This window comes from Palaemon carinicauda, chromosome 11 (genome assembly GCF_036898095.1).
Source record: "Palaemon carinicauda isolate YSFRI2023 chromosome 11, ASM3689809v2, whole genome shotgun sequence".
Classification (NCBI taxonomy): Eukaryota; Metazoa; Arthropoda; class Malacostraca; order Decapoda; family Palaemonidae; genus Palaemon; species Palaemon carinicauda.
Genome location: NC_090735.1, coordinates 99,270,809 through 99,295,605, shown reverse-complemented (window position 1 = coordinate 99,295,605; position 24,797 = coordinate 99,270,809).

Sequence of the window (24,797 nt, the reverse complement as noted above, 5' to 3'; positions counted from 1 at the left end):
AGGTCTCCTTTTATTTTACCATTTTCACTAACACTCCTAACTCCCATTCATCAGGGTTTGCCTCTTCATGCCATGTTTTACAAGATAATATTGTAAGTATTCTGGGGTCACTTCATTTTCACCCAGTATCATCTTAGCAGTAATTCCATCGTATCCAGGGGTTTTCCATCTCTTGAGTTTTTTAATAATAATTTTGACTTCAAAGACACAGAATTCACTCATGGGCACATTCTACAAAATAACTTTTTAAGTATTCAGGGGGTCACTTCATTTTCACCTGGTATCATCTCGGCAGTTATTCCATCGTATCCAGAGGTTGTCCATCTTTTGAGTTTTTTTAATGATAGCTTCGAATTCAAACACACTGAATTCATTCATGGGCACATCAAGGTTCTCATCAGATTCAAGTATATCAATTAAATTATCCCCTTCGTATCATATATTCATGACCTCACTAAAGTGTTCCATTCAACGTCGTCTTTCTTCATCTTCTGTTGTAATAAGAAATCTATCTCTCATCTTGATGGGTATATGCTCCTTCTTCGTTGCTCCAGTAGGGATTTCATTGATAATTCTATGAGCGATTTTTACACCATAGTCACTCCCTGAATTCATAGCTTTTTCAGCCTCATCTGCTTTACTGTCTAAATATTCTCTAGAGTCATTCCTAGATTTCCTTTTGACCTACTATCAATACTCAGCGTGCTCTACCTTGTAATTTTCATTTTTTTTTTTCGAAATTTTTCAACAATCAATTTCTGTCTTTGTCTCCTTTCTATATCGTTTGATATCCATGGTTTTTTCCTTGTTACTGCGTGTCCCAAAACTTTATTACTAACTAAATCATATATGTTCTTAATATCAAACAACTCTTCATAAATTATCTGATTTTCGTCTCTTAAATTCTCTATGACTGCAAATTGATTCCTACATTACTTTGCAAATGTTTCTCTGTGCTCTTTTTCTAGAACAGTGGTTCTTAACCTGTGTTCGATCGAACCCCAGGGGTTCGGTGAAGCAGTCTCAGGGGTTCGGCGGAGGTAACACAATAAAAATGATATGAGAGTGGCACTTGCCAAGGTTAAGCCTAGGATTTCTGAAATTGTCTCTGAAAGGTAACAGAAAAAGTCGAATTGATTTGCAATAAGTATTCATTATGTTTCTGTTTTTGTGTGAAGTTCATATTTTGTTGATATATTTAGGTGTAACTTTCTGTTTCTTTTCCTCTATTTCATTCACCTACTGTATATATATACATATATATATATATATATATATATATATATATATATATATATATATATATATATATATATATATATATATATATATATATATATATATATGTATATATATATGTATATATATATATATATATATATATATATATATATATATATATATATATATATATACATATATGTATATATATATATATACATATATATATATATACATATATATATATATATATATATATATATATATATATATATATATATATACACATATATATATATATATATATATATATATATATATATATGTATATATATATATATATATATATATATATATATATATCCAACTAAGAAGGGTTCGATGAGTATACATATGACAATTGCGGGGTTCAGTACCTCCAACTAGGTTAAGAACCATTGTTCTAGAAGCTTAGTTGTCTCAAACCTCAGTATTCTACATGCATTTCTGTTGGGTGCTTTCCGTTTTAATTTCAGTATGGGAATGAAGAGCTGGTTATCACCATCAATATCTGCACCTCCATAGCTTCTTACATTTCTCAGAGCCCCCTTCTCTCTTTATTAATGGCAATGTGATCTATTTGATTTTTGTAATTGCCACACGGTGAAGTCCAAATATATATGTGGATGCCCTCGGGCTTGAAACGAGTACCTCCAATGACAGGACTGTTTGTTGAATAGAAACTTATGAAATTTGCCTCATTTTCATCTGCAATGTTACCAACACCTTCGACACCCAATTCAATACAACTTGAGTTTTTAAATCGCCAATCGCAATTTACATATCTCTCTCTGGGATCTCATCTATTATAGTCTGCAGTTCTTCATAGTTTTCATCTTTCCTTTATTCAGGGGGATCATTTGTTGGTGCATAGCAAACTATACTACTCATATTACACTGTTTAGATTTGAACTTTTCAAGTAACAATCCACTATTTACAGCTCCCCACTCAGTTAATGCATTTTCTGCTCTTGGTTTCATCATCATTCCTACCCTTTCTCCTCTAACTCCATATGTTCTTCCTGAATATATATATATATATATATATATATATATATATATATATATATATATATATATATATATATATATATATATATATATATATATATATTTCCTTGGTCTAAAGTTTCCTTACCAATCCCCTTGCAACGTGTTTCACTTTGGGCTCAGAAATCCAGACTATATTTCACAAATTTACTCTCCACTTGCTGTAACTTCCCAATTTGATTCATGGTTTTAACATTCAAATTAGCAATTTTTAATTTTTTCTCTAGTATTCATAAACCGGGAGATTCTTAGAACCCCACTACTGCCGGAACTGAGGGCTATTCTGCCATTTTTGCTTTCCATAGACTGACTAAATTCATAGAGAATAGATTGGCTAGATCCATCAAAGATTGCCAGTTCTTTGTGATGCACAATGTCTATCTAACTAAGGCAAGTGACCCCTGCCGGTCCATACTAATTCTAGTACGATCAACCACTGGGCATCACCCGAAGAGACAGTTTGTCTATCGCCTTAAACGCAATCCGTCATCCTGCTGCTAGTGACCTCATTGAAATTTATGGGGCATCTCATATATATATATATATATATATATATATATATATATATATATATATATATATATATATATATATATATATATAGGTAGATAGAGAGATAGATGTATATTTGTGTACCCAGGACGTCAAAAAATTTTCCTAGATAATTAGACATACATGCACATACACGCGCACTCACACGTACACGTACAGATTCAATCCTACACATCCCATCTCACTGTCCTAATTATAACCCTAAAGCTCAATAACCTTGGGAGAGTGTGGTTTGCGAGCGTACTTCTCAGAGTACTCCTTTTTACCAGATTATGACTACTCCATCTCCCCCCTGAGTGTAACAGACAAGAATTATACACACGCACACACACACACTCATATATATATATATATATATATATATATATATATATATATATATATACATATATATATATATATATATATATATATATATATATATATATATATATATATATTTATATATTTATATATTGTTACGGGCCACTGGTTCGAGTCCGGCCTTGCTTAAGGGACTCAAGGGCCATAACAAAACAAATAATAATGGTAGGTCGCCAGTCAGCAATGATACAAGGAATACTGACAAATATATGTATTTACAATAATATTTAAATAAAAATTAATAAAAGAAAAGGGGAGCACAACAGCTAATTATTTATATTGTAATTTATGCCACGAGGAGCTTCGGGTGGAGTTTGGGGGGGACCGTGGATGAAACTCCAGCACAGCAATCACGTTCCCTGGAAGGGGGAAATAAATTGAATTATTATCAGCACACTTACTTCTACCGGCTTGGAACACGATGAAGTCGTGTGGTTAAGACTTTTAAGCAAATTAAATGACAATGCCAAGCTTAGGGATTTAAACGTTACACATGGGAATCAACACTGTCACAGGGTGAATGTATTAAAACTAGGACTAAACAGCACACGTGGTCTGGGTATAGGGGATAGGATACAAGGTTCAGTGGGTAGGATTTCTTTAGAGGATAAGGGAAAAATGGGGTGTGATAAGGATGGATGGGAGGTTGGGTAAGGATATTGAGAATCTCAAAATCAGACACCTTACCTTTAGTAAAAGGACTCTGATTTCCTTCCCTTGTGGAAAGATGTAGACAGAGGTCCTGCCTCCCTGATGTCTTGAGGGTGAAGAAAAGGAGATGTTCTCCTTATGGATGCTGACTCACGAAGAAGGATCTCCAGTTTTCCCTGGGTAGATCAACCCCACTTGACCCCCAATTGAGGGGGGCGGGTAGGGGGATTGGCCTGACCGGTGTCCTATTGGTCAGGCTTGGTCACGTGTCTCGTAGAAGGTAGCTGAAATTGAGATCTCAGGGGGAGTAGACTGGTATAGGATGGTGGGAGGGGGGTGAGACTCTGGGTAGGGTCCCAAAACTCGTGGCATTTCGACCCATGCTTGTTATTTGAAAAAAGGTGGCGTAATGACCGCCATTACTAACAGCCCCCCATTTTAGCAGAGATTTTGTCCTAAAACAGGACAAGAACTCTGCATGCAAGGTCTGAAGCCACTAGCCTTAATGATTCCTCCCTCAGTGAGTCTCACCACGATAATGGATAAATATCTAAGCTGCAACTAGGGTCATCATTGTACGGTATTTTGACTGTAAATTAACTTTAAGTGCCACATAGAAATAAGTATGCTGGCTGTGAGGCAGCAACTGAAAAAATTAAAAAATGCAAAATTGAAAATTAAAATGTAAAAGATGGTTAAAGTTAAGTGACCTAGTGCAGTGGTAGGCATAAAATTAAAGAAAATTGGCATATATGCAAAAAAGGATAAAATAAATACATGAAAATGAATTAAATACAAATAATGATGCCAAGATGGCTCCTCAAGTCTATCTACCTGGGGAGACACCAAGGCCAATTAATATTTTTTCATACAAACTAAATTTACCTACTTACTATGACTACAGGCTATGGTTATGGCACTGTGCCCTGAGCACTAATGCCTGGAGAGGACATCTGCTATTTTATTATCTGTGCCTCTTATGTGCTCGACCTTCCAATTGTAGTCTTGGAGGTCCATGCACCACCTCATGAGTCTCTTATTCTTATTTCGGAACTGCGTCAAGTAAGTCAGAGGGTTATGGTCCGTGAGGACTGTGAGTGGGAACTCATGGTCAGCATGATATGATTCGAAATGCTTCAGTGACAAGACCATGCCTAAGAGCTCCTTCTCAATAGTACTGTACCTAGTTTGAGCAGGGTTCAGTTTCTTTGAGAAGTATGCAATAGGGTGTCGGACTTGATCTTCCTCCTGCAGGATCGTGAGGGCCTCGGGTGACTCTGAAGAGCACCCCTTCCTTCAGCAGGAAATTCTCCTTTGAGAGGTTAGTCATCTCTGCTTCGTCTGAGTAAGCAGCTTCCCTGTAGGTTTTCAGCGTCTCGTCCAACAACTGAGATTTGATAAGCTCCGTCCGACTCCCGAGGTCCTCTGGGGAAATGGACGCTTCTCCCTCAGACTCCCCCGAGACCCCTGGGCTAGTATTTGGGTTAGCTTCATTCCCTGTGGTGGTGAGCAGCACCGCTCCTTCCGAATAGGTTTCCGGGGTACGAGGCTCAGACTCATTGCTATAGGAGGAGGGCTCTCGCGCCACCTCACTTAGCCAAGGTACTTCTCCAAGGTCAATGTCAGCTAGCCATTTGTCTTCTTCAGGAGGGGCATTCTCAGTCTCGGGCTCCGGCTCAACTGCTTTCATGCACCTGAGGGGCACACGCTGTATGCCTCTTAGGAGGTCTTGTCCCAAGAGCAAGTCATACCCTCATGTCCGAGATCGCTCACTACCCCTAGCCTGCACCTTTTGCTGAGCTGGGGCGTGGTCACTCTCAACTCCACAGTAGGAAGATCCTTAGTGACTCCTTCGATCCAACGGACTGTCATGCGATTGTCCTGCTGAACTTTGGCACCGATAGGCAACTGGTGCCATAAGATTAGTGAAACGTCTGCACCGGTATCCTGTAATGCTCTGACCGACTGCGGAGAGCCGTCTCCTTCAGGCAGAGCTACTGTGATCTCCCCAACAGCGGGTTGTCTTTTGGGAGCTTCACGGATAGAGATTGAGAGGGCAGCTGGAGAAGAGGCTGAGGATTTGCTGGGACATAGTGAGTAGTTCTTTGTGTGTCCGTAGCACTTACATACCTCGCAGTATGCACTGGCATAGTTCGGCTTCGCCACCTTAACCTTGGGCTTATTCGTCTGCTTCGTGGACTCAGTTGACTGACCGGATAGCTTCAGCCGACAGTTGGCTTCCAAGTGGTTAGATCTCCCGCAATGGCCACACTTGGTAGGGGAGATCGGATTTTGCCGGGGCTTAGACTTACCCGATGGGACTGAGCTGGGGGGCCCCGAGTTGAACCGGACTAGCTCGTACACATCAGCATACTCGCAGCATGCTCTAAACGTGGCTGGATTTTTCTCAGATATGTAAATTGAGAGCGCCGGTGGGGCGTTCCTGTGGAAGTCCTCAATTTTGAAGAGCTCTAGGAGGTTGTCGTAAGAAGTGCACTTTGCAGCCTCGACCCAAAGGGTGTTGAGCCTATCCTTCTGAAAACCCCAATCAGACCAAAATGTCGTGGGGGACTTGGTGAGCCTACGCCACTGACGGCGCCAATTTTCAGGACTTAGTTTATAGGCCTCAATCAAGGCCTTCCTGACGGCCTCAAAATTACCCTGTTTATCGGCAGGGAGCGCAGCATGAGCATTCTTCCCTTTCCCCGCCATATGCTTTGACAGTAGTAGGGCCTTCATATCCTCCGCTACGGCACACGTCTTAAACACGGACTCCACCTCATTTAGCCACCTCACAGGATCCTTGTCGTCCCACTGAGGAATGAGTGTGTGGACAGGCATGGAGGGGAAGCTTTGGCCATTTTGAGTGCCGTTGGGGTGAGGGCTGTTTAGCCGTGCTAGCTGGATATCCTGTTCCCGCATCTTCAATTCATGCTCTCGCTTTCTCTCCTTCTCAAACTCTTCCTGCTCGGCTTTCCTCCGGGCATTGACCTCATTCACAAGCTCCCGCACATAGCCTTGCAATGCCTCTCCTTCGTAACCTTGTCGCTCTGCAAGGGCCACAAAGTCCTGAATCTCCGCAGCAGTCATTTTGCTAATTTTATGGGTGGACCTCTATGCTAGACAAAACAAGCTGGAATCACAACTATACAGTAGGTGACCCTCTAGGCTAGTCAGGAAAAAAAAAATGGAATCTCCACGATGTGTGACCCTCCTATGCTAGTCTTAAGGAAAAAAAATGGAATCTCCACGATGTGTGACCCTCCTATGCTAGTCTTAAGGAAAAAAATTGGAATCTCCACGATGTGTGACCCTCCTATGCTAGTCTTAAGGAAAAAAAAATGGAATCTCCACGATGTGTGACCCTCCTATGCTAGTCTTAAGGAAAAAAAAATGGAATCTCCACGATGTGTGACCCTCCTATGCTAGTCTTAAGGAAAAAAAAAATGGAATCTCCACGATGTGTGACCCTCCTATGCTAGTCTTAAGGAAAAAAAATTGGAATCTCCACGATGTGTGACCCTCCTATGCTAGTCTTAAGGAAAAAAAAATGGAATCTCCACGATGTGTGACCCTCCTATGCTAGTCTTAAGGAAAAAAAATGGAATCTCCACGATGTGTGACCCTCCTATGCTAGTCTTAAAGAAAAAAAAATGGAATCTCCACGATGTGTGACCCTCCTATGCTAGTCTTAAGGAAAAAAAATGGAATCTCCACGATGTGTGACCCTCCTATGCTAGTCTTAAGGAAAAAAAATGGAGTCTCCACGATGTGTGACCCTCCTATGCTAGTCTTAAGGGAAAAAATGGAATCTCCACGACGTGTGACCTTCCTATGCTAGTCTTAAGGAAAAAAAAATGGATTTGTAAAAATGTGTGGGTGCGTTCTTGCAACACCACCACTTGCAACTCTGTGACTTTAAAGCAAGTTTGTATTTATACTTAAAGTATAACAAATTAAAATAAAACAGACAATGTCACTGAGATTGCTTAATGCTTCGTTAAAACATCAGCCCCTTTACATACTTTCCCTTTAGAAGAAAAATGAATTTAATAAATTACACTCCCAAATATTTTATCTTAATGATCCTATACCCTGACTGAAAAAATTTAAATTAAATGTGACATCATAAGTCCTTTATCTTTAGGTTAACCATATTACACAGTCTAACGAAAATTATCCCCTTCAAAAAAATGTACATAAAGATAATATCCCACGAGAAAGTAATAAAAAGAAATTACATACCCTTACTTGTTAAAAGGAAAAATTGAAAAAATGAATGCCACGTGCGCTTACCGTTACCAACACGGGAATTAAGCCTCACTGGAATTTAACACGTGGTTTAGTGTACCACGGATTCTCCTAAATTTTCGTAAATTTCACTTCACTTAGTTTTAACACAAAATTAAACATTCACTCTGCGCAATATATATAAATGAAAAAAAAATTATCCACTTTGATAATAAACACTCAGAAAAAAACAGAACACAAATTCATCTCACGCGGTTGGCTATCCCGCTACACAATAGGACTAGACTTCTTCCACGTGGGTTTAAAAACAAAAAGGTTCGCGGCGCGAACACAGACACTAATAAACACAAAACTTTAACAATGAGAATAGAAGGCTTTTGCTGTGTTCTTCCACGGTTCCAACTCCAGTGATAATATAATTTACTTGAAATTAAATTGAGGTTCGTCAAGTCGCTAAAGACAGAAAAAGGGGGGAATTTGACTTTGATAAAATTAATTTTAAATTACTGTCTTAGCGAATCCTGGCATTTGGTCGCCAATATGTTACGGGCCACTGGTTCGAGTCCGGCCTTGCTTAAGGGACTCAAGGGCCATAACAAAACAAATAAAAATGGTAGGTCGCCAGTCAGCAATGATACAAGGAATACTGACAAATATATGTATTTACAATAATATTTAAATAAAAATTAATAAAAGAAAAGGGGAGCACAACAGCTAATTATTTATATTGTAATTTATGCCACGAGGAGCTTCGGGTGGAGTTTGGGGGGGACCGTGGATGAAACTCCAGCACAGCAATCACGTTCCCTGGAAGGGGGAAATAAATTGAATTATTATCAGCACACTTACTTCTACCGGCTTGGAACACGATGAAGTCGTGTGGTTAAGACTTTTAAGCAAATTAAATGACAATGCCAAGCTTAGGGATTTAAACGTTACACATGGGAATCAACACTGTCACAGGGTGAATGTATTAAAACTAGGACTAAACAGCACACGTGGTCTGGGTATAGGGGATAGGATACAAGGTTCAGTGGGTAGGATTTCTTTAGAGGATAAGGGAAAAATGGGGTGTGATAAGGATGGATGGGAGGTTGGGTAAGGATATTGAGAATCTCAAAATCAGACACCTTACCTTTAGTAAAAGGACTCTGATTTCCTTCCCTTGTGGAAAGATGTAGACAGAGGTCCTGCCTCCCTGATGTCTTGAGGGTGAAGAAAAGGAGATGTTCTCCTTATGGATGCTGACTCACGAAGAAGGATCTCCAGTTTTCCCTGGGTAGATCAACCCCACTTGACCCCCAATTGAGGGGGGCGGGTAGGGGGATTGGCCTGACCGGTGTCCTATTGGTCAGGCTTGGTCACGTGTCTCGTAGAAGGTAGCTGAAATTGAGATCTCAGGGGGAGTAGACTGGTATAGGATGGTGGGAGGGGGGTGAGACTCTGGGTAGGGTCCCAAAACTCGTGGCATTTCGACCCATGCTTGTTATTTGAAAAAAGGTGGCGTAATGACCGCCATTACTAACAGCCCCCCATTTTAGCAGAGATTTTGTCCTAAAACAGGACAAGAACTCTGCATGTAAGGTCTGAAGCCACTAGCCTTAATGATTCCTCCCTCAGTGAGTCTCACCACGATAATGGATAAATATCTAAGCTGCAACTAGGGTCATCATTGTACGGTATTTTGACTGTAAATTAACTTTAAGTGCCACATAGAAATAAGTATGCTGGCTGTGAGGCAGCAACTGAAAAAATTAAAAAATGCAAAATTGAAAATTAAAATGTAAAAGATGGTTAAAGTTAAGTGACCTAGTGCAGTGGTAGGCATAAAATTAAAGAAAATTGGCATATATGCAAAAAAGGATAAAATAAATACATGAAAATGAATTAAATACAAATAATGATGCCAAGATGGCTCCTCAAGTCTATCTACCTGGGGAGACACCAAGGCCAATTAATATTTTTTCATACAAACTAAATTTACCTACTTACTATGACTACAGGCTATGGTTATGGCACTGTGCCCTGAGCACTAATGCCTGGAGAGGACATCTGCTATTTTATTATCTGTGCCTCTTATGTGCTCGACCTTCCAATTGTAGTCTTGGAGGTCCATGCACCACCTCATGAGTCTCTTATTCTTATTTCGGAACTGCGTCAAGTAAGTCAGAGGGTTATGGTCCGTGAGGACTGTGAGTGGGAACTCATGGTCAGCATGATATGATTCGAAATGCTTCAGTGACAAGACCATGCCTAAGAGCTCCTTCTCAATAGTACTGTACCTAGTTTGAGCAGGGTTCAGTTTCTTTGAGAAGTATGCAATAGGGTGTCGGACTTGATCTTCCTCCTGCAGGATCGTGAGGGCCTCGGGTGACTCTGAAGAGCACCCCTTCCTTCAGCAGGAAATTCTCCTTTGAGAGGTTAGTCATCTCTGCTTCGTCTGAGTAAGCAGCTTCCCTGTAGGTTTTCAGCATCTCGTCCAACAACTGAGATTTGATAAGCTCCGTCCGACTCCCGAGGTCCTCTGGGGAAATGGACGCTTCTCCCTCAGACTCCCCCGAGACCCCTGGGCTAGTATTTGGGTTAGCTTCATTCCCTGTGGTGGTGAGCAGCACCGCTCCTTCCGAATAGGTTTCCGGGGTACGAGGCTCAGACTCATTGCTATAGGAGGAGGGCTCTCGCGCCACCTCACTTAGCCAAGGTACTTCTCCAAGGTCAATGTCAGCTAGCCATTTGTCTTCTTCAGGAGGGGCATTCTCAGTCTCGGGCTCCGGCTCAACTGCTTTCATGCACCTGAGGGGCACACGCTGTATGCCTCTTAGGAGGTCTTGTCCCAAGAGCAAGTCATACCCTCATGTCCGAGATCGCTCACTACCCCTAGCCTGCACCTTTTGCTGAGCTGGGGCGTGGTCACTCTCAACTCCACAGTAGGAAGATCCTTAGTGACTCCTTCGATCCAACGGACTGTCATGCGATTGTCCTGCTGAACTTTGGCACCGATAGGCAACTGGTGCCATAAGATTAGTGAAACGTCTGCACCGGTATCCTGTAATGCTCTGACCGACTGCGGAGAGCCGTCTCCTTCAGGCAGAGCTACTGTGATCTCCCCAACAGCGGGTTGTCTTTTGGGAGCTTCACGGATAGAGATTGAGAGGGCAGCTGGAGAAGAGGCTGAGGATTTGCTGGGACATAGTGAGTAGTTCTTTGTGTGTCCGTAGCACTTACATACCTCGCAGTATGCACTGGCATAGTTCGGCTTCGCCACCTTAACCTTGGGCTTATTCGTCTGCTTCGTGGACTCAGTTGACTGACCGGATAGCTTCAGCCGACAGTTGGCTTCCAAGTGGTTAGATCTCCCGCAATGGCCACACTTGGTAGGGGAGATCGGATTTTGCCGGGGCTTAGACTTACCCGATGGGACTGAGCTGGGGGGCCCCGAGTTGAACCGGACTAGCTCGTACACATCAGCATACTCGCAGCATGCTCTAAACGTGGCTGGATTTTTCTCAGATATGTAAATTGAGAGCGCCGGTGGGGCGTTCCTGTGGAAGTCCTCAATTTTGAAGAGCTCTAGGAGGTTGTCGTAAGAAGTGCACTTTGCAGCCTCGACCCAAAGGGTGTTGAGCCTATCCTTCTGAAAACCCCAATCAGACCAAAATGTCGTGGGGGACTTGGTGAGCCTACGCCACTGACGGCGCCAATTTTCAGGACTTAGTTTATAGGCCTCAATCAAGGCCTTCCTGACGGCCTCAAAATTACCCTGTTTATCGGCAGGGAGCGCAGCATGAGCATTCTTCCCTTTCCCCGCCATATGCTTTGACAGTAGTAGGGCCTTCATATCCTCCGCTACGGCACACGTCTTAAACACGGACTCCACCTCATTTAGCCACCTCACAGGATCCTTGTCGTCCCACTGAGGAATGAGTGTGTGGACAGGCATGGAGGGGAAGCTTTGGCCATTTTGAGTGCCGTTGGGGTGAGGGCTGTTTAGCCGTGCTAGCTGGATATCCTGTTCCCGCATCTTCAATTCATGCTCTCGCTTTCTCTCCTTCTCAAACTCTTCCTGCTCGGCTTTCCTCCGGGCATTGACCTCATTCACAAGCTCCCGCACATAGCCTTGCAATGCCTCTCCTTCGTAACCTTGTCGCTCTGCAAGGGCCACAAAGTCCTGAATCTCCGCAGCAGTCATTTTGCTAATTTTATGGGTGGACCTCTATGCTAGACAAAACAAGCTGGAATCACAACTATACAGTAGGTGACCCTCTAGGCTAGTCAGGAAAAAAAAAATGGAATCTCCACGATGTGTGACCCTCCTATGCTAGTCTTAAGGAAAAAAAATGGAATCTCCACGATGTGTGACCCTCCTATGCTAGTCTTAAGGAAAAAAATTGGAATCTCCACGATGTGTGACCCTCCTATGATAGTCTTAAGGAAAAAAAAATGGAATCTCCACGATGTGTGACCCTCCTATGCTAGTCTTAAGGAAAAAAAAATGGAATCTCCACGATGTGTGACCCTCCTATGCTAGTCTTAAGGAAAAAAAAAATGGAATCTCCACGATGTGTAACCCTCCTATGCTAGTCTTAAGGAAAAAAAATTGGAATCTCCACGATGTGTGACCCTCCTATGCTAGTCTTAAGGAAAAAAAAATGGAATCTCCACGATGTGTGACCCTCCTATGCTAGTCTTAAGGAAAAAAAATGGAATCTCCACGATGTGTGACCCTCCTATGCTAGTCTTAAAGAAAAAAAAATGGAATCTCCACGATGTGTGACCCTCCTATGCTAGTCTTAAGGAAAAAAAATGGAATCTCCACGATGTGTGACCCTCCTATGCTAGTCTTAAGGAAAAAAAATGGAGTCTCCACGATGTGTGACCCTCCTATGCTAGTCTTAAGGGAAAAAATGGAATCTCCACGACGTGTGACCTTCCTATGCTAGTCTTAAGGAAAAAAAAATGGATTTGTAAAAATGTGTGGGTGCGTTCTTGCAACACCACCACTTGCAACTCTGTGACTTTAAAGCAAGTTTGTATTTATACTTAAAGTATAACAAATTAAAATAAAACAGACAATGTCACTGAGATTGCTTAATGCTTCGTTAAAACATCAGCCCCTTTACATACTTTCCCTTTAGAAGAAAAATGAATTTAATAAATTACACTCCCAAATATTTTATCTTAATGATCCTATACCCTGACTGAAAAAATTTAAATTAAATGTGACATCATAAGTCCTTTATCTTTAGGTTAACCATATTACACAGTCTAACGAAAATTATCCCCTTCAAAAAAATGTACATAAAGATAATATCCCACGAGAAAGTAATAAAAAGAAATTACATACCCTTACTTGTTAAAAGGAAAAATTGAAAAAATGAATGCCACGTGCGCTTACCGTTACCAACACGGGAATTAAGCCTCACTGGAATTTAACACGTGGTTTAGTGTACCACGGATTCTCCTAAATTTTCGTAAATTTCACTTCACTTAGTTTTAACACAAAATTAAACATTCACTCTGCGCAATATATATAAATGAAAAAAAAATTATCCACTTTGATAATAAACACTCAGAAAAAAACAGAACACAAATTCATCTCACGCGGTTGGCTATCCCGCTACACAATAGGACTAGACTTCTTCCACGTGGGTTTAAAAACAAAAAGGTTCGCGGCGCGAACACAGACACTAATAAACACAAAACTTTAACAATGAGAATAGAAGGCTTTTGCTGTGTTCTTCCACGGTTCCAACTCCAGTGATAATATAATTTACTTGAAATTAAATTGAGGTTCGTCAAGTCGCTAAAGACAGAAAAAGGGGGGAATTTGACTTTGATAAAATTAATTTTAAATTACTGTCTTAGCGAATCCTGGCATTTGGTCGCCAATATGTTACGGGCCACTGGTTCGAGTCCGGCCTTGCTTAAGGGACTCAAGGGCCATAACAAAACAAATAATAATGGTAGGTCGCCAGTCAGCAATGATACAAGGAATACTGACAAATATATGTATTTACAATAATATTTAAATAAAAATTAATAAAAGAAAAGGGGAGCACAACAGCTAATTATTTATATTGTAATTTATGCCACGGGGAGCTTCGGGTGGAGTTTGGGGGGGACCGTGGATGAAACTCCAGCACAGCAATCACGTTCCCTGGAAGGGGGAAATAAATTGAATTATTATCAGCACACTTACTTCTACCGGCTTGGAACACGATGAAGTGGTTAAGACTTTTAAGCAAATTAAATGACAATGCCAAGCTTAGGGATTTAAACGTTACACATGAGAATCAACACTGTCACAGGGTGAATGTATTAAAACTAGGACTAAACAGCACACGTGGTCTGGGTATAGGGGATAGGATACAAGGTTCAGTGGGTAGGATTTCTTTAGAGGATAAGGGAAAAATGGGGTGTGATAAGGATGGATGGGAAGTTGGGTAAGGATATTGAGAATCTCAAAATCAGACACCTTACCTTTAGTAAAAGGACTCTGATTTCCTTCCCTTGTGGAAAGATGTAGACAGAGGTCCTGCCTCCCTGATGTCTTGAGGGTGAAGAAAAGGAGATGTTCTCCTTATGGATGCTGACTCACGAAGAAGGATCTCCAGTTTTCCCTGGGTAGATCAACCCCACTTGACCCCCAATTGAGGGGGGCGGGTAGGGGGATTGGCCTGACCGGTGTCCTATTGGTCAGGCTTGGTCACGTGTCTCGTAGAAGGTAGCTGAAATTGAGATCTCAGGGGGAGTAGACTGGTATAGGATGGTGGGAGGGGGGTGAGACTCTGGGTAGGGTCCCAAAACTCGTGGCATTTCGACCCATGCTTGCTGGCGGGGTCTTTTGTTATTTGAAAAAAGGTGGCGTAATGACCGCCATTACTAACAATATATACATATATATGTATATATATATATATATATATATATATGTGTGTGTGTGTGTGTGTGTGTGTGTGTGTGTATACAGTGGTTCTAGGACAACTCATACCCGTATAACTGATATCGGACAATTCATACCCGGGTAATTGATACCTTGGACAGCTGATATTAGGACAACTCATGCCAGATTTAATTGTTTCCTACGAGGTCTTACTTACAATGTTAATTATGAAACTAAAAAAAAAATATAATTATCTATAAAAAGAAGTAGCAAGCACAAAATAATAAAATGTACACCCAGCAACAAAACCGGTGTCGTCTCGCCAGACCCGATTTGGACACATCATGTCATTCTTGCCCTGAAAGGTTGAAAGGTGGCCTGACGTTTAAACAACCAAGACATCGTTAGGATAGTTCGAATGTGAGAAGGAGAGTAATTACCAATATCAGTCAAAGACGTGTGAGGATTGATAATATATATATATATATATATATATATATATATATATATATATATATATATATATATATATATATATATATGTATATATATACATATATATATACATATATATATATATATATATATATATATATATATATATATATGAAAGAGATAGAGAGGTCTTATCTCTTATTCTTTTAACAAATGCAATCGTTTTCGAGAATAGTTATCGTAAAATATATACAGTATTTGAATTCCTTATTACATTTTTATATGGAACATCCTTAAATATTGTGGGAACTGATTATTCCAATTAATATACGTCAGAATGATGTATCATTTGTTTGTATTATTCTAGCAGATGCTCTCTCTCTCTCTCTCTCTCTCTCTCTCTCTCTCTCTCTCTCTCTCTCTCTCTCTCTCTCTCTCTCTCTCTCTCTCTCGTTCTAGAGTAAGTTAGATAAGATCATAAGAACTCTCCAAAAGCTTAGACTAAATCGCTCTACCAAAGTGCTAATGGAGTATATGCGAACGGACTAAAGAGTCTTTGAGACATGCAAAATCCTTGTAACACTCTCTTATATATATATATATATATATATATATATATATATATATATATATATATATATATATATATATATATATATATATATGTTCCCAAGGATCATACAAGACCGCTAACTACTTTGCAAGTTGGTGCTGGAATTGTATTTCTTTCGGGTGAAGATCACATGTTCCAAAGATGTTCAATGACCACCTTAAAACAATGTTAGAACGATATATGCCCGTTTTCATTGCGAGTTGGAATCACTGATATTAAATGTTATCAATAGGGGAATTACCATCATAATCATCATCACTTCATAAATGTTAATAAGCAAACCTCGTCAAGCCATACATTAAGATCACCCAATTGCCACCTCTCCAACATCATCTTGAACTCCCAACTAGTTATATCCTTCTACCCCATCCCAATGTTTGAGGTTTAAAGGTCTCACAGTTATGATAAGATCCTTCTGGTGGAAATTTTTTTAGTAAATGAAAAACAAAATACTAAGATGACAATATTTCATACAGTTTGCTTTCCAGGTGTTTAAAATTATATCAAAACTATAGATAACGAAGTAAATATGCGAAAGACTGATTGAACAAATATCGAGAGTAATGGATTTCTTGAAAAGCTTACCGGGGGAACACTTTTAAGGTGTTGGACATCAGGTCATGAAACGACAAATAAAATCGTAATAATACGAATACTCGATGCTAAAGAAATACTTCCTTTTGCCTTGGGAAGGGTGAAGCCAGCTAAACTCGGACCTTTGAGCATTGAGCCTTCGTCACTAGGGAAGGGGATTCGCTTGGAAGTGAGCGACTTGCCCAGATAATTTGATTGATTGATTAGGAGTTTTTTGTCAACCTGACACCTAAGGTTATTGACACCGAACCAGATAATTTGAGTAAACAATGTGTTGATAATTTAATATTTAATACCATACATCCTATATACCACATCATCACCATAATAATGCACCAATGAACTTTCATAACATGTCATTTCACATATTTTATTTTAACCAATCACTTCTGAAACAATAGACATTATGTTAACTGATGAGGCATTTTAAATCTCCAGCCTTAAACTAATATAATTGATATAGGTTATGATGGTAAAAATTTGATCAAATTTTCACCACCATAATATTTATATTAAAGTGTAGTTCTTAAACTCAATGTAGTCCTGAAGAAAGGTCGCGAAGTGATCCGAAACAGGTGTCGATACCAAACAATACAATGAAGAAAAGTAAATGTATTTCTGCTGTTATCCTCAAAAATACCCACAGGACGATCTGTGCGAGGAGAACTGTCTTCAATTTTGGACGTCGATGTCTATTCATTATATATGTATATATATATATATATATATATATATATATATATATATATATATATATATATATATATATATATATATATATATATATATAAATTTATACCCCATTATTATTATCATTATCATAAATTGCTAAGCAACAACCCTAGTTGGAAAAGCAGAATGATATAAGCCCAGGTGCTCCAACAGGGAAAATAACCTAGTGAGGAAAGGAAACAAGGAAAAAGAAAATATTTCAAGAACAGAAACATTAAAATAAATATCTGCTATATAAACTATAAAAACTTTAACAAAACATGAGGAAGAGAAATAAGATAAAATAGTGTGCCCGAGTGTACCCTCAAGCAAGAGAACTCTAGCCCAAGACAGTGGAAGAGCATGGTACAGAGGCTGCGGCACTACACAAGACTAGACAACAATGGTTTGATTTTGGAGTGTCCTTCTCCTAGAAGAGCTACTTACAACAGCCAAAGAGTCTCTTCTACCTTTACAAGGAGGAAAGTGGCCACTGAACAATTACAGTGCAGTAGCTTAAGAGAAGAATTGTTTTGTAATCAAAAGTGTTGTCCGGCGTATGACGACAGAGGAGAATATGTAAAGAATAGGCCCAACTTTAAGGTGTGTGTGTGTGTGTGTGTGTGTACGCAAAGGGAAAATGAACCGTAATCAGAGAGAAGGATCCAATGTAGTATTGTCTGGCCAGTCAAAGGACCCCACAACTCTCTAGCGGTTGTATCTCAACGGGTGGCTGGTGCCTTGGCCAACCTACTTGGGATCGAACTATAGCCCCTTCAAATGAAAGGCTAGGTCGCTTTCAACCATGCCAGCAGAGCAACCTGGCCTTTCATTTAAAGGGGCTAGGGTTCGATCCCAAGTACGAGGTAGAAATCTAATTCTATTTGAACACGATATTGTGTTGATTTTTATCCATATATATATATATATATATATATATATATATATATATATATATATATATATATATATATATATATATATATAATGTCTTTTTTCTAAAAAGGAAAGTATTTAATCAGATGGTCCTAACAGTATTAACTTAAGCATCAGAAACTTGAAGCCTTACTAAAAGGCCTTACAACATAAGCTAATTATAACTTGAAAGAGCTATGGAAAGAATGATGATAATAATAACAGTAACAGAAATAAATAGAGCAACATGGATACGAGAGCAAACTAAAGTAGAAGATATTCTAACATGTAAGAAAAAGGAATGGACATGAGATTGGGCAGGACATATAATGAGAATTTCAGACAATAGATTGACATTGAGACTTGTAGAATGTGTCCCTAGTGATTGTAAAAGAATCCGGGGAAGGAAGAGAAGACGAACTTATAAAGTGGCATGTCTGGGGTCTTTGTTCTATAGTGGACCAGTTACAGCTGATGACACACACAAATGTACATACACACATACACATATATATATATACATATATATATATATATATATATATATATATATATATATATATATATATTTATATTTATATATATATATATATTCTTATATATATTTATATATATATATATATATATATTCATATATATATATTTATATATATATATATATATATATATATATATATATATATATATATATATGTACATATATATATACGTTTACCTGGGCTCCACAAGGCACTAGAAGAGTTGGAAGACCCAGACTTACATGGCTGAGGACTGTGCAGCGTGAAGTAGGTGATGATGAATGGAGATGTATTGAATTAAAAGCTCAAGATAGGGGCGACTAATAAAATCTAACTGAGACCCTTTGCGTCAATAGGGGTAGGAGAAGATATGCATACACACACACATATATATATATATATATATATATATATATATATATATATATATATATATATGTGTGTGTGTGTGTGTGTGTGTGTGTGTGTGTGTGAATATATAAACCATTGGTAGAATATTACATCATTACTGATTACCTAAAATGAATTCTTCAGAAAAGTACTCGTGAAATGCGTTTTTTTCGAGACGTATTATCTGTGTTTCGAACGGCTCTGATATCAAATCGTACCGGAAATGGGTTGTTTTAAATCTCAAAACTGAAAAAATAAGTCGAAGCCTTCGGTTATTTCAATGCGGTTTGCTGAAAACGTCAATTACCCTTCGCCCGAGTTCGATCAGTGAGTGCGCTGCAGGCGTTACTTAATAATAAAAGTAATAAATAATAGTATTGATTATCTTTCCATCTTCCTATTCAATCTCTTAACTTTTCCTTCAAATTGTAAATTTGAGCGTTGAACGACTTTAGAACTTTCAGACTCAAATCCATAAATCAAATCATATAATTTATTATTATTATTATTATTATTATTATTATTATTATTATGATGATGATGATGATGACGATGATGATGATGATGATGTTGATGATGATGATGAGTTACTAGGGTTTATTGAAACGAAAGAAGAGGTTTTTTTGCGAGTCCTAAACGGCTTCGGAAGAAAATCTTCACGAATTTCCGAAAGGCTTCAGAAGAAATGGCCATAGACTTAGCATGGAGTTCTGAATGACCTTAGAACAGAATCTCTGAACGGCATCGGAAGAAAACTTTCCCGGATTTCCAAATGCCTTCAGAAGAAATAGCCGTAGAATTAGCATGGAGTTCTGAATGACTCCAGAACAGATTCATCCTGGAGCTCCCTGAACGGCACCTGAAGAAAATTTTCCGGGATCTTCAAAAGGATTTAGAAGACATAGCCGTTATTAGCTTAGAGTCCTGAATGACTCCAGAACAGAATCTTCCCGGAGCAGTTCTGAAAGGCTCCGCCCCGAGCTTCAAATCACTTCTGAAGACCTGATCTTTTTTTTTCAAACCAAGCATGCAACGCCGTGAACATTGTTAATGGCTATTTTTGGAACAGGGATGACTGTGAGAATTGTGTATTAACACTACAGGATACACAGGAGGCTCTTCGGCACAGTTTCATCTACAGCTAGTTTTGGTGATTGCTGCAAAAGTTCTCGAGCTTTGAAGAACATAATGTACGCGCCTTGAATGATCCTTTGCTTGGGCTTTTGCAACGATGTCTTATAATTGGAGACTATTAGAAATAAAAAAATAAGGACGAAGACAGAGTGGTTCAACTAAACGGTGAGCGACGTGTGGTTCTTCAACAGGATAGTCCCAAAATTCGACATTGAAGATAGGATATACCCAGATCGTATTGGTAAATATATTGTGTTGCTCGTCGTTTACTTTAGCGGGATGACGTATGCGGAGAAAATTTAGAGTATTCCTGTCTTTACCCATCGCCCCTATGGACAAAGACATGGATGCCATCGATTTCTCTGAGGAATCTGACGAACTGAGGACACATGGCACTGAAATCTCTCTTGAAATCTAGAAGGAAACTGACGAACTAAGAAAGAATACGATGAAATCTCGCAGAAAATTGACGAACTAAGGAAACTGGAAGATGAAATATCAAAGGAAACCGAAAAACTAAAGATCTTTAAAAACTAGAACAGACAGAAGAGAACAGCAACGAAGAGCCTTTAAACGAACACGTAAAATAGCCTTTAATGCTAGAGGTAAGTCACCATGAAATAGAGGTAAAAAAAAAAAAAGCTCTTAATGCGAGAAATAAGGCACCTCAAAATAGATGTAAAAAACCCTAAATGCTAGAAATAAGGCAGGTAGAAATAGAGGTTAAAAAACCCTAAATGCTAGAAATAAGGCAGGTAGAAATAGAGGTTAAAAAACCTTAAATGCTAAAAATAAGGCAGGTAGAAATAGAAGTTAAAAAACCCTTAATGCTAGAAATAAGGCCCCTAAAAATAGAGGTCAAAGAACCTCTAAGGCTAGAAGTAAATCCCCTCTAAATCAAGGTCAAAAAGCCCCTATTGCTTTATATAAGGCACCTAAAAATAGAGGTAAAAAAGCCCCCAATGCTATAAATAAGGCACCTAAAAATAATGGTCAAAGAGCCTTTAATGCTAGAAGTAATGCACCTTGAAATCGAGGTCGAAAAGCCCCTAATGCTATAAATAAGGCACCTAAAAATAAAGGTCAAAGAGCCTTTAATACTAGAAGTAATGCACCTCTAAATCGAGGTCCAGAAGCCCCTAATGCTATAAATAAGGCACCTAAAAAGAGAGGTCAAAGAACTTCTAATGCTAAAAGAAATGCACCTCAAAATCGAGGTCAAGAAGCCCCTAATGCTATAAATAAGGCACCTAAAAAGAGAGGTCAAAGAGCCACTAATGCACCAAGTAATGCACCTCAAAATCGAGGTAAAAAAAGCCCCTAATACTATAAATAAGGCACCTAAAAATAAGGGTCAAAGAGCTCCTAATACTAAAAGTAATGTACCTCAAAATCGAGGTCAAGAAGCCCCTAATGCTATAAATAAGGCACCTAAAAAGAGAGGTCAAAGAGCCTCTAATGCTAGAAGAAGTGCACCTCAAAATCGAGGTCAAGAAGCCACTAAAGCTATAAAAAGGCACCTAAAAATAGAGGTCAAAGAGCCTCTAATGCTACAAGTAATTCACCTCAAAATCGAGGTCAAGAAGCCCCTAATGCTATAAATAAGGCACCTAAAAAGAGAGGTCAAAGAACCTCTAATGCTAAAAGAAATGCACCTCAAAATCGAGATCAAGAAGCCCCTAATGCTATAAATAAAGCACCTAAAAATAAAGGTGAAAGAGCCTTTAATGCTAGAAGTAATTCACCTCAAAATCGAGGTCAAGAAGCCCCAAATGCTATAAATAAGGCACCTAAAAAGAGAGGTCAAAGAGCCTCTAATGTTAAAAGAAGTGCACCTCAAAATCGAGGTCAAGAAGCCCCTAATGCTATAAATAAGGCATCTAAAAAGAGAGGTCAAAGAACCTCTATTGCTAAAAGAAATGTAAATCAAAATCGAGGTCAAGAAACCCCAAATGCTATAAATAAGGCACCTAAAAAGAGAGGTCAAAGAGCCTCTAATGCTAGAAGTGCACCTCAAAATCGAGGTAAAAAAGCCCCTAATGCATTAAATAAGGCACCTAAAAATAGAGGTCAAAGAGCCTCTAATGCTACAAGTAATTCACCTCAAAATGGAGGTCAAGAAGCCCCTAATGCTATAAATAAGGCACCTAAAAAGAGAGGTCAAAGAGCCTCAAATGCTAAAAGAAATGCACCTCAAAATCGAGGTCAAGAAGCCCCTAATGCTATAAATAAGGCACCTAAAAAGAGAGGTCAAAGAACCTCTAATGCTAAAAGAAATGCACCTTAAAATCGAGGTCAAGAAGCCCCTAATGCTATAAATAAGGCACCTAAAAAAAGAGGTCAAGGAGCATCTAATGCTAAAAGAAATGCACCTCAAAATCGAGGTCAAGAAGCCCCTAATGCTATAAATAAGGCACCTAAAAAGAGAGGTCAAAGAGCCTTTAATGCTAGAAGTAGTGCACCTCAAAATCGAGGGCGAAAAGCCCCAAATGCTATAAATAAGGCACCTAAAAAGAGAGGTCAAAGAGCCTCTAATGCTAAAAGTAATTCACCTCAAAATCGAGGTCAAGAAGCCCCTAATGCTATAAGGAAGGCACCTAAAAAGAGAGATCAAAGAACCTCTAATGCTAAAAGTTATGCACCTAAAAATAGAGGTAAAAAAAAAACCCTAATGCTAGAGATAAGACACCTCAAAATTGAGGTAAAAAATCCCCTAATGCTAGAGATAAGGCACCTCAAAATCAGAGGTAAAAAAGCCCCTCTATGCTAGAGGTAAGGCACCTAAAAATAGAGGTAAAAAAGATCCTAATACTAGAGATCAGGCACCTCAAAATCAGAGGTAAAAAAGCCCCTCTATGCTAGAGGTAAGGCACCTAAAAATAGAGGTAAAAAAGATCCTAATGCTAGAGATCAGGCACCTCAAACTATTGGTAAAAAAAATCCCTAATGCTAGAGATAAGGCACCTGGCACCTCAAAATCAAGGGTAAAAAAGCTCCTAATGCTAGAGATAAGGCATCTCAACATAGAGATAAAAAATCCCCTAATGCTAGAGATAAGGCACCTCAAAATCCGGGGTCAAAAAGCCCCTCTATGCTAGAGGTAAGGCACCTAAAAATAGAGGTCATAAAGCCCCTAAATCTAAAGTTAAGGCACCTAATAATAAAGGTAAAAAAACTCCTAATGTTTGAGATAAGGCACCTCAACATAGAGGTAAAAATCCCCTAATGCTAGAGATAAGGCACCTCAAAATCAGGGGTCAAAAAGCCCCTCTATGCTAGAGGTAAGGCACCTAAAAATATAGGTCATAAAGCCCCTAAATCTAAAGTTAAGGCACCTAAAAAAAGAGGTAAAAAAGCTCCTAATGTTTGAGATAAGGCACCTCAACATAGAGGTAAAAATCCCCTAATGCTAGAGATAAGGCACCTCAAAATCAGAGGTTAAAAAAACCCTAATGCTATAAATAAGGCACCTCAAAATATTAGGTCAAAAAGTCCCTAATGCTATAGATTAGGCTTCTGAAAATAGAGGTAAAAAGCTCCTAATGCTAGAGATAAGGCACCTCAAAATAAGAGGTCAAAAAGGCCCTAATGTTACAGATTAGGCTCCTGAAAATAGAGGTAAAAAGCTCTTAATGCTAGAGATAAGGCACCTCACTCCTGAAAATAGTGGTAAAAATCTCCTAATGCTAGAGATAAGGCACCTCAAAGTATTAGGTCAAAAAGCCCCTACTGCTATAGATTAGGCTCCTGAAAATAGAGGTAAAAAGCTCCTAATGCTAGAGATAAGGCACCTCACTCCTGAAAATAGAGGTAAAAAGCTCCTAATGCTAGAGATAAGGCACCTCACTCCTGAAAATAGAGGTAAAAAGCTCCTAATGCTAGAGATAAGGCACCTCACTCCTGAAAATAGAGGTAAAAAGCTCCTAATGCTAGAGATAAAGCACCTCAAAATAAGAGGTCAAAAAGGCCCTAATGCTAGAGATAAGGCACCTCACTCCTGAAAATAGAGGTAAAAAGCTCCTAATGCTAGAGATAAAGCCCCTCAAAATAAGAGGTAAAAAAAGACCCAATGCTAGAGAATAGGCACCTCGAAATACAGGTCATAAAGCCCATAAAGCTAAAGTTAAGGAACCTAAAAATAGAGGTAAAAAAAGCCCCTAGTGCTTGAAATGAGGCATCTAAAAATAGAGGTAAAAAGCCCCTAATCCTAGAAATAAAGCACCTCAAAATAGAGGTAATAAAATCCCTAATGCTAGAGATAAGGCACCTAAAAATATATATGTCATAAAGCTGAAGTTAAAGCACCTAAAATAGAGGTAAAAAGCTCCTAATGCTAAAGATAAGGCACCTCAAAATAGAGGTCAAAGAACCTCAAATGCTAGAAGTAATGCACCTCAAAATAAGAGGTCAAAAAAACCTTGATGCTAGAGTTAAGGAACCTCAAAATGTGGCCCAAAGAGGTGCTACAATTAAATAC